Source organism: Zingiber officinale, chromosome 9B (genome assembly GCF_018446385.1).
Source record: "Zingiber officinale cultivar Zhangliang chromosome 9B, Zo_v1.1, whole genome shotgun sequence".
Taxonomy (NCBI): Eukaryota; Viridiplantae; Streptophyta; class Magnoliopsida; order Zingiberales; family Zingiberaceae; genus Zingiber; species Zingiber officinale.
Window position 1 is genome coordinate 49,872,083 of NC_056003.1, and position 16,947 is coordinate 49,889,029.

Sequence of the window (16,947 nt, forward strand, 5' to 3'; positions counted from 1 at the left end):
TAGCCTTTAGCAGTAAGAACAATGTCCAAGTTCCTTTTCCAATCTATGTAGTTAGGACCAGTAAGTTTGTTCTCTTTTAGTATGATGACCAGTGGGTTGAAAGTCATCCTAAGAATCACAAATAACTTTTGGTCAGAACTCTAAAGTTAGAATAATATTGATTCCTCAAATAATACTATTTTAAATTAACCAACACCTCAAAACACCGTGAATTTTGTATCTCACGATAGTGTGGACGTATACAAATTCAACATTTGTAAAAGGAGGGTTTTACCCATTAATTTTATTATCTTATCAACCTAACTTTTTGACAAATAAAATTAATAGTTGGTTTACTTTGGTCACACGAATAATAGCAGTGACTCCGATGGGGAGGATACTATTAGACGTGCCTAAGTGTGTACCATTACTTGACACTAAGTCCATTAATAAGATTGTGCCCCTTCCGATGGGGAAGATCACACGCTCTTAATTAACTTCCTATAGTCATCCTAAGAATGGAAGTTTAATCTAGTGATCCGCAAACAAGCTCATCCGATATGGAGGAAGGCACTCAGAGCCAACGCGTAAGCTTGTTGCATCACTTATAAACCAGTAATGGAGACCGTGGAATTTATTTAAAAATAAATCTCTCTCCCACTTAGTTATTTAAAGTGAGGAATTTTGACTATGCTAGCCTACTAAACATGCATACTAACAAGCACACACAGTCACAGCATAAAAAGCAATAAATAGAAAAACTAATTTTCAACTATTATGGCTTTTATCTATTGCTGTCCTCCGTGTGTCGCCAACCCTAGCTGCTGCCATCTTTGGTCACTGCTACCGGGTCTAGTTGTCGCATCCATCTTGCTCCTTGTTCCGCTGCGTCTCTGGTCCTTAAAAAGGTTCCACGCCTTGCAAGATTCGATCCGCGACATAAATAGAATTTTACATTTTTCGATCCTATATTCCTCGAAGGAATGTACATGTGAACTAGATCGAACATAAAATAAAAATTTACATCCATCGATCCAATATTCCATAAACGGAATGTACATGTAACTAGATCAAAAGATAAAATCCTAATAAAACTAAATACAGCTCCTGCTGTATTTTATAATACAATCATGCACACATAATAAATGCCCTTGACATGTCCAAGGGTCCAATCACACACATAAAAACTATAAGCCATAATAGTTGGATCCTGCATCCACAAAGTTAGCACATCCTACTATTAACCTGCCTAAATTATGTATGACATGTGCATAATTAAACTAATACCAAATACACAGAGGCAAAACCCTGCTCTGATACCAATTGTTGGTTGCTACTCGGAAAACCCAATGGCTCCACTGTACAAAAATTTTGTACGTGATCTGAACCTTTCCTAGCTACCATGTGTTCTTTTAAGTTAAACTTGTATCTCTTGCGGAACTTAACACGTTTGATTCCAAGTTTAACTTATATGTTCTTTTAGATTTAGATTTGGATCTCCTGCGGAACTTAACACGTTTGATCCAAATCACCTAGGTTATAAATTCAATTAAATATTAGTTTCCAAAATTGGCTTCCAGTACTGCATGGCGAGGCACTTGGCCTTCTTGGATATGGGAGCAACCACCACCGACTAGACAAAGCCTTTTAAGGAAAGTCAATATTTAATTTCCTTATATAACTCTAGGTTAACCAAAAGGAACAATCAAATCACAAGGAAAAAAGAAAAAGAACACAACATCGAAATTAAATTCGTAAAACAAGAATCGAATGCCTCTTGTATTTGATATTTATACAAAGAAAAATTAACTAGTATGATGCGGAAATTAAATACTAGTTATACCTCTTCCTTGTATGCTAAAACCTCGAGCTCTTCTGCCGTATCCCTCGCCTCCTCTTGGACGTCGTGTGGGTGACGATCCTCCAAGACGAACACCACCCGGAAAGCTTCTCCTCCTTCTCTAGAATTCAGCCACCACCACCACAAAGGAGCAAAAGAGAGCAAAGGGAAGAGAGGGAGAGGGGCCGGCCACTTGATGATCTCCAACAACACAATATCAATTGTTATGTTATTCAAGGCCTCCCCTTCCCCCCCTTTTATATTAGTTTCCCAACGGAAAATTATGGAAAGAGTTTTATAAAAAATTAGACTCAGTCCTATTTCCCTTTTTTTTTTTCTCTTTTTCTTTCCTTTTAATTAATCAATCCTAGATTGATTTATTAATTAAACAACTATTTGTTGATGTTTAATTATTTGACTGGCCCCTTGCTTGGGCACCAAGCAAGGTGGCCGGCCACTTATTAAAAGGGAAAGAAAGAAAAAAAAATTATAAAATTTTAAAAGAATAAAACTTCTAATAAAATTTTACAAACTCTCTTTTTTTTTTCTAATGTGGATATTAAAAGGAAAGTTTTAAAATTTAAAACCAAGTTTTAAAATTTAAAACATCTCTAATAATATTTCTTTTTAAAAGAAAGTTTTATAAATTTTACAACTCTCTTTTAAAACCTTGTGGCCTAATTTAAATTAGGAAAATTTTATAAATTTTTAAAAACTCTCTTTTTACAAATTGTAAATATCTGAGGAAATTTAAAAATTCAAAAACAACCTTCCTAATTTAAATATTATGGCCGGCCCCCTTGCCCAAGGCAAGGACCGGCCATTTCTAGAGAATATGTGGCCGACCATTGCTTGGTCATCAAGCAATGAACCGGCCCCTTATTGGACACCAAGATAGGCTTTTCTTTGGATGGACTTGAGGCTTTATTGAGGTTACAACAGGGACTTAGAGAAGAAATTAGTTTTGGCCTTCCGATGAGCTTGAGTATCCCGTGCTCGCCCCGAACACACAACTCAAGTTCATCGATAATAACTCATTCCACTAGAGAGTTATTACCGCACTACCGCACCAATCCCAAATTAAATTATGGGCTCCTTCTTATCATGAGTGTGTTAGTCTCCCTATGTTTAAGATTATGAATGCCCACTAATTAAGTGAGTTACTGACAACTCATTTAATTAATATCTAACTCCAAGAGTAGTACCACTCAACTTTATTGTCATGTTGGACTAGGTCCACCTGCAGGATTTAACATGGCAATCCTTATGAGCTTCTCTTGAAGACATTCTCAACCTAGATAACTAGGACACAGATTCCTTCTATAATCAACAACACATACTATAAGTAATATCATTTCCCAACTTATCGGGCATATTGATTTATCGAGCTAAACCTCACCCTTTGATAAGTCAAAGAAATAAATATTAAATATACATGCTTGTTATTATATTAGGATTAAGAGCACACACTTCCATAATAACTAAGGTCTAGTTCTTTTACTAAGTCAGTACAAAAAGAACTTACCTAAATGATCCTACTCAATACACTTAAAGTGTATCAGTGTAATTTATTAGTCAAGATAAACTAATACTTAATTACACTACGTCTATTCTGATGGTTTGTTCCTTTCCATCTTAGTCGTGAGCAACTGTTTATAATTTATAGAGAACCGACAACATGATCTTCTAAGTGTGACTCCACACTCCGTGTTATCTAATATATAAATTAATTGAACAATTACATTTAACAAATAAATGTAAACATTTGACCAATGTGATTCTTTATTTCAAAATAAATGTGTACAAAAGCTAAACTTTTAAGTATACACTCCAACAAATACTTCACTACAACGAAGACAACGCCGAGCGGAGGCTTCTAGAGCTAGACTTGGTGGACGAACCACACGCTAAAGCGGTCGTCCGGCTGATGGTATACCGACAAAGAATGAGGCAGAGCTACAACCGAAGGGTGATCCCAAGATCGTTTCAGGTAGGCGACTTGGTGTGGAAGAAAGTAAAGTCGGTCGACGACGTCACCAAGCTAGAAGTCCCGTGGGCTAGACCCTTCAGGGTCGTGGAGAAGCTCCGTTTGGGCGCCTATTATTTGGAGGATAAGGATGGGCGACGATTGGAGCGACCATGGAGCGTTAATCATCTTCATCCTTACCGAGTCGAGTGAAAGGTGTGCCAATGTAACAGTCAAATGTATCTTTATATCCCTATGCTCTTGGTGTGCAGGACAGAAATAAAAGACTCAAATTTCGAGCTCCGTGCCGAATGGCCTAACAAACCATCGAGCGACGACGTTAAACGTGGGATCATCATCAAATCGTCGAGCGGCGACGTTAAACGCTGGTCTCCCCCAACGGTCAAGCAACGATTTTAAACCCCTATCTTCACCAACAATCAAGCGGCGACCTTAAATCCTAGTCTTCGTCAAATCATCGAGCGGCGACGTTAAATCCCGGTCTACACCGACGGTCGAGCGGTGGCCTTAAACCCCTGTCTTCACCAACGGTCGAACGACGACCTTAAACCCCAGTTTTCGTCAAATCATCAAGCGACAACGTTAAACCTCGGTCTCCACTGATGGTCGAGCAGCGACCTTAAACCCCAGTCTTCACCAACAGTTGAGCGGCAACCTTAAACTCCAGTCTTCACTAACGGTCGAGCAGCGACCTTAAACCCCGGTCTCCACCGACGGCCGAGCGACGACCTTAAACCCCTGTCTTCACCAACGGTCGAGCAGTGACCTTAAACCCCAGTCTTCACCAACGGTCGAGCGGCGACCTTAAACCCCTGTCTTCACCAATGGTCGAGTGGTGACCTTAAATCCCAATCTTCGCCAACAGTCAAGCGACGACCTTAAACCCCTATCTTCACCAACGGTCGAGCGACGACCTTAAACTCCAATCTTCATCAAATCGTCGAGCGACGACGTTAAACCCCAGTCTTCACCAACGGTCGAGCAGTGACCTTAAACCCCTGTCTTCACCAACGATCGAGCGACGACCTTAAACCCCTGTCTTCACCAACGGTCGAGCGGCGACCCTAAACCCCTGTCTTCACCAACAGTCGAGCGGCGACCTTAAACCCCAGTCTTCATCAAATCGTCGACCGGTAACATTAAACCCCAGTCTTCACCAACGGTCGAGCGGGGACCTTAAACCCCAGTCTTCATCAAATCGTCGAGCGGCGACGTTAAACCCTAATCTTCACCAACGGTCGAGCGGCTACCTTAAACCCCATCCTTCACCAATGGCTGAACGACAACCTTAAACCCTCGTCTTCCTCAAATCATCGAGCGATGACGTTAAACCCCGGTCTCCACCGACAGTCGATCGGCATCCTTAAACCCAGGAGAAGGTATGAACCCTGTTGAATCCGTCAAAGGTCGATCGACAACCCGTAATGTGTCGGGGTAGACCGAAGACAGGCCATGATTATAGCCAAGCGGGAAAATTGGTGCCAAGCATGGAAACAAACAAATCATAAAGAAAAGCCCCGCTGAGCAGGCAACCCGTTCATTTCACAAAAAGATACTGTCGAGCGGCAGGAATACATTTAAGACTCAACTTTTATAGGACTCCAGTTCACTCTAGATAGTCAAATACATCATCAGGCGTGGAGTCGTTCAGCTGACTGCGGTTGATAATGCCGTCCGTCAGGGTCTCGGGGAGATGACCGCCCGCCTTGAGCTTCTAGAGGGTTCCATCAACGACTAGCTCGAACGCTCGGATGATCCGCCGGACAACTTTGTCAATAAATTGGTCCGAGCGGAGATACTCCTGTTTTATCACTGCAAATCGGCTCGGCTCGTCCTGTTGATAGAACATCAGGGCAGAACGGGAGGCCTCTAGGGTAGCTTCGACATCCTTGAGCTTCTTATTCAAAGACTCCTCTCCAGCCACTCGGTAGGCCCGCTCGGCGATCAGATAGTCCTCGACTTCTTTAAGCTTTTGGGTGAGCCGCCGAGCCTCCTGGTTCTTTAGTTCCAGGTCGGCGATGGCTCGCTATTTCCTTGTGGAGGCCAGCTCGAGCTTTTTGTCGTAAGTCTTCAACTGTGTCTCGATCTGGCCTAGCCTGATAGCCTGATCGACAGACTTCTATTACTCGGTCACAAGGAGTTGTTGGGCCTTCTCCAGATCGGCTTTTAGCTCGGCGACCGATGGCTCTTGGGAAGAGGATGCTCCACCAAAGATCTTGAGCTTCTTGAGCTCGTCCTCTACAAAAGAAAGGCACTGGCACATGGCCACGCTCTCCACCCAGTACTATTAGCACACAAAAAAAATTAGCCCCGATCGGAGGTAAGGTGTAAATTGATTATTGAAAAACGTACTCCCGTGGATATCTGCAGATGGCTATTGCCGAGCTGCCCGGGAGACATCGTGGTCGCTCAGGCCCTCGCCTCCTCCCAAATACCGATGAGTGGCCTGCAGATCAGAAGCTTGTGTTCAGGGATGGTCGGACGGGCACACTGCTCAAGGTAGTCTTCCGTCGAAAGGTTGAGAGTCGCTATCATCGATCGTCGGCCACTCGGGTCTAACGAGGAGGAGACCGCCGGACTCGAAGGAGTGGCGGCAGATGCCGGATCGATCCTGGACACCAGTGGTCTTTGTAGGGTTCAGGGCGGCGGCAAAAATGAGACCGGGGGAGCAGTGATGGCCTCTGACGGCGGCTCGGCCAGAGATGGTGTCCGATCGGACGAAGTGGCTTCCACTATTGGGACAGCCACAGGGGAAGAAGTGCCAACCCGCTCGGCGGTACCCACGACCGAGGTGGCGGATCGGGAGGTGTTTTCCGTGCGGCGCCTCTTGCACCTGACGAGTGGCAACCCATCATCTGAAGACTCAGTACCTTCAGTCCAAGCGGTGGGTTGTGCTTCGAGAGTTGGGAGCGGCTCATCAACTTCTTCGATGCTGGCTCTCTAAACGGTGGTGGGGGTCTTCCCGCTCTTGGCTTGCGTGCCTTCGTGGGAACTGATCGACGTTAGGCCAAGGCTCGCCATTTCCTTGGCAGCGACCGCTTCGATCTCAGCATCCTTCAGCTTCGTCAGGCTAGCCGCGTGCGCTCGCATCATGATTTTGGTTGCAAAAGAAAAAAAAAAAAAAGCAAAACAGTTAGACTCAAAAGAAAGGAGCCAAGAAATTTCATACCTAAGCCGCTCGGGAGCCTCGTGCAAATCGGACTCAGCCCGAAGATATACATAACACCCTCTAGCAGCAGCTTATGGATATGGTATTTCTGACCAGCCAACATGTTCATGGCGTGATGGTAATCCGGTCGACTTTTGTACTTCTTCAGATCAGGCTGAGGAGGTAGTCTGACCTGCCATTGGGTCCGGAAGCTTGGCCGTTTGGGAAGTCGCATGAAGAAGAAATACTCCTTCCAGTGTTTATTAGAAGTGGGCATCTTATCAAAAAATACTAGACCGATCTGAGATAGAAAGAGATAAGTCCTCAGCTCAGATTGTTTGGGGTAGTAGAAATAATAAAAGACTTGAGGGGTCAAAGGGATGCCGTGCAGTCGGAACAGGACAACAACACCGCACAACAGACGAAAAGAATTTGCGACGAGTTACGGAAGAGGAACACGAAAATAATTACAAACTTTGATGACAAAGGGATGGATAGGAAATCGCAGGCCGACCACAAACTGGTCTTAGAACAAGCAGATGGTGTCGTTCGGCGGGTAATTTGACCGATTAGACAAAGAAGCCAAAATGACCTCATGATCATAAGGGATTCCAAAGGCGTTTCTAAGACTTTCAACGTCGCCCGCATCGAACCTTGTCTCCATGGTACAATACCAGAACCCAGGCGAGGGGTCCGACGGCTATGAAGAACTAGCCATTGTCGGAAAATAAGAAAACAAAGAGTTCGACGGAGAGAAATACAAACAGAAAACACCGCGAGCACGAGAGAAATATAGAGAGCTTACAAGGGTCACAACATATCGAAGATAGGACGCAGAGAGGATTCGGAGGAGCTTACAGAAGAGTAGCCGATGTTGGGGAGAGCAAACGGTCACTGGAGTGCTAGTCACGTAGAGGAACACCGGCAGCTATCGCAGAGAATGCAGAGTAAGAAGATGAAGCCACCGCCGCAACTTTATAAAACTTGAGCTCGGCCGACCGGGGTCGTCCGATCTAGGTCATGAAAGTCGGAGAGCAGATCCAGCAGTTGAATTCAAACCGCCAAATGTCACATCAACGTCTGTCGCTTCGGGCGTGCGATGACGCCGGCAGTGACACGTGGCACACGCCTATAGGGTAGCATTTAATGAGCGCCATTAACAGGCGTGGGCACGTGCTCGGCTTTAATGGAGATGATTTGCATGAATTTCGAAGGGATTCGGATGATGTCAGCGTTGACCGCTCTCAGCAAGGACAGAAACTGCAAATTGCTCCAAGTGCGAGTATACAAAGTACCGATCGGCCTCAATGAGCAATCTCAGGGTTGTCCGAGACCCTCAGGCGAACCAGTCGGGGTCCAACCAGCAGCACGACCGATCGACCAGCCGATCTCCAGACTGACTTGTCCAGTCAGTCAGACTTACAGCCTCCTCCGACTAGACTTGAGGGGGAGGCATGTGATCCGGTGATGAAGAGGGGCCCGCTCAGCAGAGGGGTCAATGACACGGTGGAGGTCAAAGTCAAGACGATCAACACCCCGATAGTCATCGTCCGATCGGAAGTAAGAGAACCCGACCAGATATCAATACAACTCGGCTCCGGACCGAGCTTCCGACGCTCAGAAGATCCAAGTGTTAGCGAATCCAGATGCCGAGCGGCCAATCCGCTCAGACTTGCCTAAAATCTCAGAACCGATAGAGTGGAGTCACAACTGAGCGGACAGTGGAAGGATGACCGAGCGGCCCTCCCGCTCGACCCAAGGGCAAGGGTAGGCCGAGCGGCTATCCCGCTCGGCCCCAGGAAGGACAACCATCTGAATGGACGAGGATTAGCCGAGCGACTCTCTCGCTCGGCCCTAGGAAGGATAGCCGTCCGAGTGAACGAGGATCGGCCGAGTGGCTCTTCCGCTCGGCCTAGTAACAGACAAAGGGAGTCGATGGTGATATCCTTCTAGGAACCAGTGCCACCGACAGGCGGCATGGTTGACAGCATGGTCAGGCAGAAGATCGTACGATGGAAGCTTCCGCTGTCTTGTCAGAGATATGCTCGAGTCGTCAAAGTATGATGTTAGAGATACTTTTCTAACACGTCTTGTCAGGGTATGCTTTGAGGAGTATGCATGTCTCGGGAAGCGTGCATGCGCTCCCCGAGAGTCCTATATAAAGAGCCCTAAGTTTCAACGGAGGTATGCATAATCTCTACTGTAGCTACAGTTATCCTGGCATTTTGCTTCCTCGTTTCTTCTACATCGTCGGTGGTTGACTTAAGCGTTAGAGGGTCATCATCGGGGAACCTCTCCCTGGCTCGGCACTGATGTTACTATGGTTGTAGATTTCACTGACGAGAAGTCCACCAATGATTAATAGAAACGTCACATCCTCAGCATTCATCGCTTTGATTCTAAGATAGGATAGTTTATAAATTCAATGTTAAATGAATTCAATAAGAAGACAGTTACGTTAAGTTAGATAAGATTGATAAATTTAGTAAGTTAAAAGGAGAATAATCTTATATCAAATAATTTAAGGCAAATAAATTATAAAATTAATTTTAAATACTCTCACGTAACAACATTTAAGATAAATAGGTTGTAAAATTAGTTTTAATAGAAATATAAAATAGTCTCACATTAAATAATTTAATTAAATAGATTAAAAAATTAATTTAAATAGAAAGATAGAATATGTTAATTAATATTGAACCATGCTATTAATATTATCAAAATATTATAAATATATTAAATTAAAATATCTAAATATTTTTTTAAAAAAACAATGAATTTTCGATTAAACGTTTGTTCAAATCGGCATTTGAATTGTAATAGCACACTGAACTGGTCGCGAGTCCAAGCCAGCTCTAGTTCGGACTTGGTCCTTGGTTAATTTTATTATATTATAATAATTATAAAATCATAACTTTGACCATATGAATTGTCATAGCTATAAAATCGTGTGAATATTATTGAACATGATATATCTATCTAATCGATTGAAGGGGAGCATTAGTTTAAAGATGAAATTATTATCATATGATTAAAAGGTCATGAATTTAAATTCTAAAAATAATTTTTTATAAAAAATTAGATAAAATTACGTATAATAAATTCTTTCTGAAAACCTCAAATGACACGGGAACTTCAGATAGTGGACTGTCCAAATATTTTTATACATCTATCTGATCGATTAGGAGATAATAATATTACCTACTGTAGTTAGGATAGATGCATTATTTTAGGAGGAAATGAGTAGAATGGGATGCTCTTTTTTATTAAAAAAATAAGAAAAAGGCATCATCTTGGATGATTCCAAAAAAGACTCCTTTTATTTTTGTCAAAATTTATGTGCAAATGGAGCACTCTTTTGATTACAAATAAAAGAAAAAACAACGCCAACCATTAGAGCAAAAGACGTAATAACATTCACCTAGCCCATAAAAAAAATTAATTAGGTTAGATAACATCGAGTCTGAATGATCGATTCGATCTTATAAAAGTTTTTCATCAGTCACCAGGATAAATTATGAAGCGCTCACAGCGGGCAGTCCAGGAACCCAGCATCCTTTAGTTATGTGTCTCATTTGGAGAAACAATTTCCACAAATTCGTCATAACTGAGGCTCAAACCACGAATACCTAGATGATAATCTGAATACTCTGCCGCTGCACCATAGCCTTGAGGGCGAGCTTAAATGTTAATAGATTCATAAAAAAAAAAAGAATGTGCAACAATAAAAATTAATAGCCTAACCCATGATTCTAAACATGGTGACAACACCTCATGCGCTAGTCACTAGACTCACCCGAGGGGACTCTCATGATTCTAAACAAAGAGGCCAGATCCATCCGTAATTCCTAATCTTTTTTATAATTTGTATATTAGATTATAGTCCAAATATGATAAAAATTGATTACGATTTTCTTTGGATTCATTTTTTCATCTAGATTATAATTTTGGGTCGAACTAAGTGGTCGGAGATCTCCGATGGTGGACAGGTCACTCCTACTCAATACTATATAGTCCACCCATCACCCATAGCCTTCGACCACCTGACTCGACTTTAAACTATAATCTAGATGAGAAAATAAATATAAAATAGATCGTAATCAATTTTGATAGGAGGATCACATGTAAATTGAAAAGGATCTCCTCCTCGAACGAAAACACTATTTTTTTATCTTTGTCAAAATTAGTTGTATTTAAAATATTTATTCATATCAAAATTTAATTTTTTAAATATTTATTCTATTTAAAATTTTAAATAGATTATTATTATTATTATTGACTTTTGAAAGTAGAAGAAAAGTTACACTGATCGGAAGGTCATGGATTTAATTCACATAAATAATTTAAATAAAATTACATAATAAATCTATGATTGGACTCTTCCTTAAATTCCTAGAGTAACGGAGGTTCATGATGTGATAAAAGGTAAATGCGTTTATCATAACGTCTCGTTAATCCATCCCAGAATTAATACACAGAAAATAAATCGCGAATGACTACTAACTTTTAAAATATTGACTAGTATTTAAGGGAGACATTTATCTTGAAGCACTTTATTATTGACACTCTAGTATTTATGTTATAATTGAATGTGATGTCTCGTGACTATGACATCATGATAGGATATTTAAATTATCATCTAAATATTTATAGTTCGAACTCTAAATATAATGTATTTGTAAAAAATTTTCTTTTAAATGGGAGACGTAATCAAAGGACACTGTACTTCTATATTGATCATCGTGCGTATTTTTTGATTTATTTTGTTTGTCATAGAAAATTTTCGTAATATCAAATCCATCCTTTCCAATATAATTAATTAATTAATTGATATTATTAATTTCTGTTATATATAATTGAATGTCATAAATTTTTGTTTGGTTTATAATGGAATGTGATGAAAAAAAGGTATTTATTTAAATTCCAAGCACATTAGATTTTTTTAATCAATAATTATAAAAATAATATTATTCCACGCGATAAATATACATAAAACAAAGTAATCTTCCATCGTACTCAAATCGAACTATTTTTTTCCCATAAAAATTTATTTTCCTAAATCATTTGAAAATTCCTTAAACAAAATTTATCTAATTAATTATCTTTTTCCATAAAACGCCATGTGATGGAATCCTATGGATCTTTACAGCCGTCCGATCCCCTCCTTATCAAATCCTGACCCGGCCATATGAATCTAAAATTAGGGAGGTAAACGAGTCGAACTGAGCCAAACAATATTAGGCTCGAGCTCGACTCGTTTAAGTTATATTCGAGTTCGAGTTCGGCTCGAGCTCGAATCGAGCTTTTATCACAAGACTCGAGTTCGGCTCGTTTTAGAATTATCAAGCTCGCGAATAGTTCGAGTTCGGCTCGTTATTAGCTCGATTATCAAAGTTAACGAGTCTAACTCGTTAAGCGAGCTCGAGCTCGTTTTCGGGCTCGTTTAGAACTCGTTTTTGACTCGTTTTAGAGCTCGTTTTTTTTACTAATTTAAAAGCTCATTTTAAGACTCGTTTTAGAGCTCGTTTTTTTGACTCGTTTTAGAGCTCGTTTTTTAACTCATTTTAAGGCTTATTTTTTTGGCTCGCGAGCCTATAAATGAACATGTTGGCGAGTTCACGAGCCGAATATCCTTAAGCTCGAGCTCGGCTTGATAAAACTGTCGAGCTCGAAATCGAGCTCGAGCTCGGCTCGATAAGATAAACGAACGAACTCGAACGAGCTTTTTACCGAATCGAGCTCCGAATAGCTCGTGAATCGTTTGGTTCATTTACATCCCTATCTAAAACCATAAATAACAAACAATGCATCTCCATTTCCTAATCTTACCTTATTAAGAACATGGACTAATTAATTTTAGTAAAATCTAAAATAAAATTATGTTAATATTTTTTTTATTTTCACATTAAAAATAAATTTAAACCTTATTAATAAATTTTTAGTTATTTTTTATATAAAAATATATACTGTCATGATTTTCTTTAGTTTCACAATTTAAAATTGACAACATCGCGAATAGAAAATTTTATAAATACTTTAGATCGGCGATGTTAGAAAACATATATTTCTCGACTTTTTTTTTTTTTTTGCTAAAATCAAGTATAGTATCTATTCTTTTCAGTTTAATATCTGATATAAAAAATTAAATTAATATTTTATGAAGGAGAGTTAGTTACATTAGATTTCTTCTAGAGTTCTAGAGCACCACCCTGGCAACTTCTGCTAGAGTTCTAGAGCGTTGCCTTTATACTGTGTTGATTTGATTGTATGTGACGGTGCACACTTAACTTTATTTTTTAAAATTTTTTATTTTATTTAAAACTCTTGATTATACTAATACAATTTTATCTTTAATATTTAGAGGTTGAGTTATAATATCAAATATCAAAATATTTTCAAATTAATTTTTTTTAAAGTATACATGAGGTGTGCAACACAAGATGAGTAGCATATCAAAATTCTACACATATAATTCTAATTTCATGCATTCACATTGCTTAAATAAAAAGGTATAATTCAAATATTCAAAATATAGTGGATGTTCTTTTGGTAATTTATCAAATGACTTATGTAGATTTTCAAATTGATTAAAAGATATATATTACTTTAGTATTTACTAAACGACGCACTCAATTATGTGTTATTCTTATTCTACTCTTCCTTCCCAATATGACTTCTTCTCTTTCTCTTTTCTCTTCTCTTTCATCTTTTCTATTCATACAACCTCTCTTCTCTTTTCTCTCTTTTTATGTGCATGCATAAATATTGATATCAAGTCTACGTTGGGCCTAATATGAACCTAATATGTTCATATCAGTTTCATGTTAAGGTTTAGAGACGATTCTTTCAATAATATTTTAATACCTCTAGAGAATCTGAAATAAGTAATAGAGGATACCGTTGAACTCCTTATAGTTTTAGAAATTCACATGATCTAAAATCGATCCAATCGAACTTATCTAGGCTCATTAGTGGATTTCAATCAAAATCCATTGATGGACCTAGACAAGTCTTGATTGGTCTCATTTCAGGTCCTTTGAATTTCTAAGGCTATAAGGAGTCCAACAGTGTCCTCTATTACATATTTTAACTTCTCTAGATGTGTTAAAATGTAATAAGGAAGAATCAGTTCAAAATCCCAACATGGGTCCGATAAGTCCAACATGCTTATCAGTGAAATTTGATTAAAATCTAGTGATGGACCTAGACAGGTATGATTAGACTCATTTAGGTCCTTTGTATTTCTGAGATTGCAAGGAGTCCAACAATATCCTCCGTTACTTATTTTGGCTTAGTAGAGAGGTTTAAATGTAATAAGAAAAAAATTAGCTCTAAACCCCAATATGACCCTAATATGGAATTATGTCATACCCATATTATCAAGCCCAACATGTTCATCAGTGGGTTTCAGTTAAAACCCACTAATAGACCTAGACATATCAGATTAGACCCATTTTAGGTCACATGAATTGCTGAGATTGCAAGGAGTCCAACAGTGCCCTCCGTTACTTATTTCAGTTTCTCAGAAGTGTTAAAATATAATAAAGAAGAATCAACTATAAACCCTAATGAGGACCTGATATAAATCATATCAGGCCCAATGAATTCCAATAGTACCCTGTTGCTTATTTCAGCTTCTCAGAGGTGTTAAAATATAATAAAGAAGATTTAACTCTAAACTCCAACATTGGGCCTGATATGATTAGGGTTTAGAGCCGATTCTTTTTTATTACATTTTAACACTTTCAAAAAATCAAAATAAACAACAGAGGATACCATTAAACTCCTTACAGTCTCAACAATCCACAGGACCTGAAATGAGTCCAATCAGACATATCTAGGTCTATCAGTAGATTTTGATCGAAACCCACTAATAGACATGTTAGAGCTTATTCTTCCTTATTATATTTTAACACCTTTAAGATGCTGAAATAAGCAACGGAGGGCACTATTGGACTCCTTGCCATCTTAGACATCCAAAATCTAAAATAGTACTAATTGAACATGTCTAAGTCCATCAGTGAGATTTGATCGAAATCTACTAATGGACATGTTAGGCTTGATAACAATGTGGGCCTGATATGATTCCATATCAAGCCCGCATAGAGTTGATTCTTCCTTATTATATTTTAATACCTTCGAGAAGTCAAAATAAGCAAGGGAGGACATCATTGGAACCCTTGTAGTCTCAGAAATTTACAAAACTTGAAATGGATTCAATTAAACATGTCTAAGTCCATCAGTAGGTTTTGACCAAAACTCATTGATGAACACATTGGGATTTAGAGTCAATTCTTCTTTATTTCATTTTAACACCTCTAAGAAGCTGAAATAAGTAACGGAGGGCACCGTTAGACTCCTTGCTATTTCAGAAATTTACAGAACCTTAAATAGGTTCAATCGGGCATGTCTAGGTCTATCAATGAATTTTGACTGAATCACATTGATAGTCACATTGGGCCTGATAACGTGGGTTTGATATAATTCTATATTAGGCCCATGTTAGGGTTTAGAGTCGATTCTTCTTTATTATATTTTAACACATTTAAATAGTCTAAATAAGCAAAGGATGACATCGTTGGAGTCCTTGTAGTCTTAGAAATCCATAGGACCTGAAATGAGTCTAATCAAACTTATATAGATCCATCAGTGTATTTTGATCAAAACCCACTGATAAATATGTTGGACTTGATATGATTCTATATTAGGTTCAATATAGGTCTGATATGAATCATATTAGACCTATATTGGAGTATAGAGCCGATTCTTCTTTATTACATTTTAACACTTCTGGAGAAGTCGAAATAAGTAATGCAGGGCATCTCATAAATCCAAAGGACCTGAAATGAGTCTAATCGGGCATGTTCAGATCCAGTAGTAAATTTTGATCGAAATACACTAATGGACCTAGACAAGTCTGATTGAACCCATATTAGGTCATGTGAATTTTGAGGCTGCAAGGATTAGTTCAACGGTGCTCTCCATTGCTTATTTCAACTTCTCCGGAAATGTTAAAATATTATTGAAGAAATCGTCTTTAAATTCTAACTTGGACCTGATATGAATATATCATATTCTTATCATGCCTAACATAGACCTTATATGAATATTTATACATGCATGCAAAAGGAAAAAGGAAAGAAAAAAAAAAAGAGAAAAGAGAAGAGATGTTACATGCATATAAGAGAGAGAAAAGAGAAGAAAAAAATAAAAAAAGAAAAAAAAAAGGGTTAAATTTGACAGGAGGATAAAATAGAATGAGTATGTAATTGAGCATGTCCTTTAATAAATACTTTATGTGCTTTTTATCCATTTAGAAAAGTACATGCACCCTTATGTAAATTTTCATGTTCTTTTGATAATAAATATTTAAAATATTTTTTTAACAATTTTAATAAAAAAATTCTTTTAAATTTATACCGAATATTTTTTTTTGACAAAAAATAAACGGATGCTTCGTATTTAAGGCATTATCAAATGAGTGAGCACCCCTCCTATGTTTTATCTAGAGAATAACTTTATTTTTAACATTGTTGTATCTTACTCCCAACATAATTGTAACCGGTACAATTAACTATTATAATATTATAATAGCTAATACAATATTAGTGTAATATTGTAACAACTACTTAAGTAATTATTATAATTATTTTTAAATCAATTTAAAATAAATTTAATAAAGTTTAAATAATTGTGATTAAATTTATAAAGAATATTTTGATATAATAGTGTTTAAGATTTAGGGTTTAAAATTTTAAAATTTAGGGTTTAAGTTTTACATGTAGCAACTACTTATATAACTGCTATTACTTATATAGTTATTATAACTATTTTAAAATAATTTCTATCAACTTAAAATACTTTTGATAAAATTTAAATAATTTTAACTAAATTAATAAATAATATTTTAAAATGATAATATTTTATGTATAATAATTTTGATTAAAAAAATAGTCAACATTTTATATTAAGTAGTATTGAAAAAAGTAATAT

General features: G+C 38.2%; 1 pseudogene; it reads left to right on the forward strand.

Annotated features, from left to right (window-relative positions):
• Positions 1-13,023: 13,023 nt before the first annotated feature.
• LOC122026017 lies at positions 13,024-13,195 on the forward strand (annotated as a pseudogene).
• Positions 13,196-16,947: the final 3,752 nt, after the last annotated feature.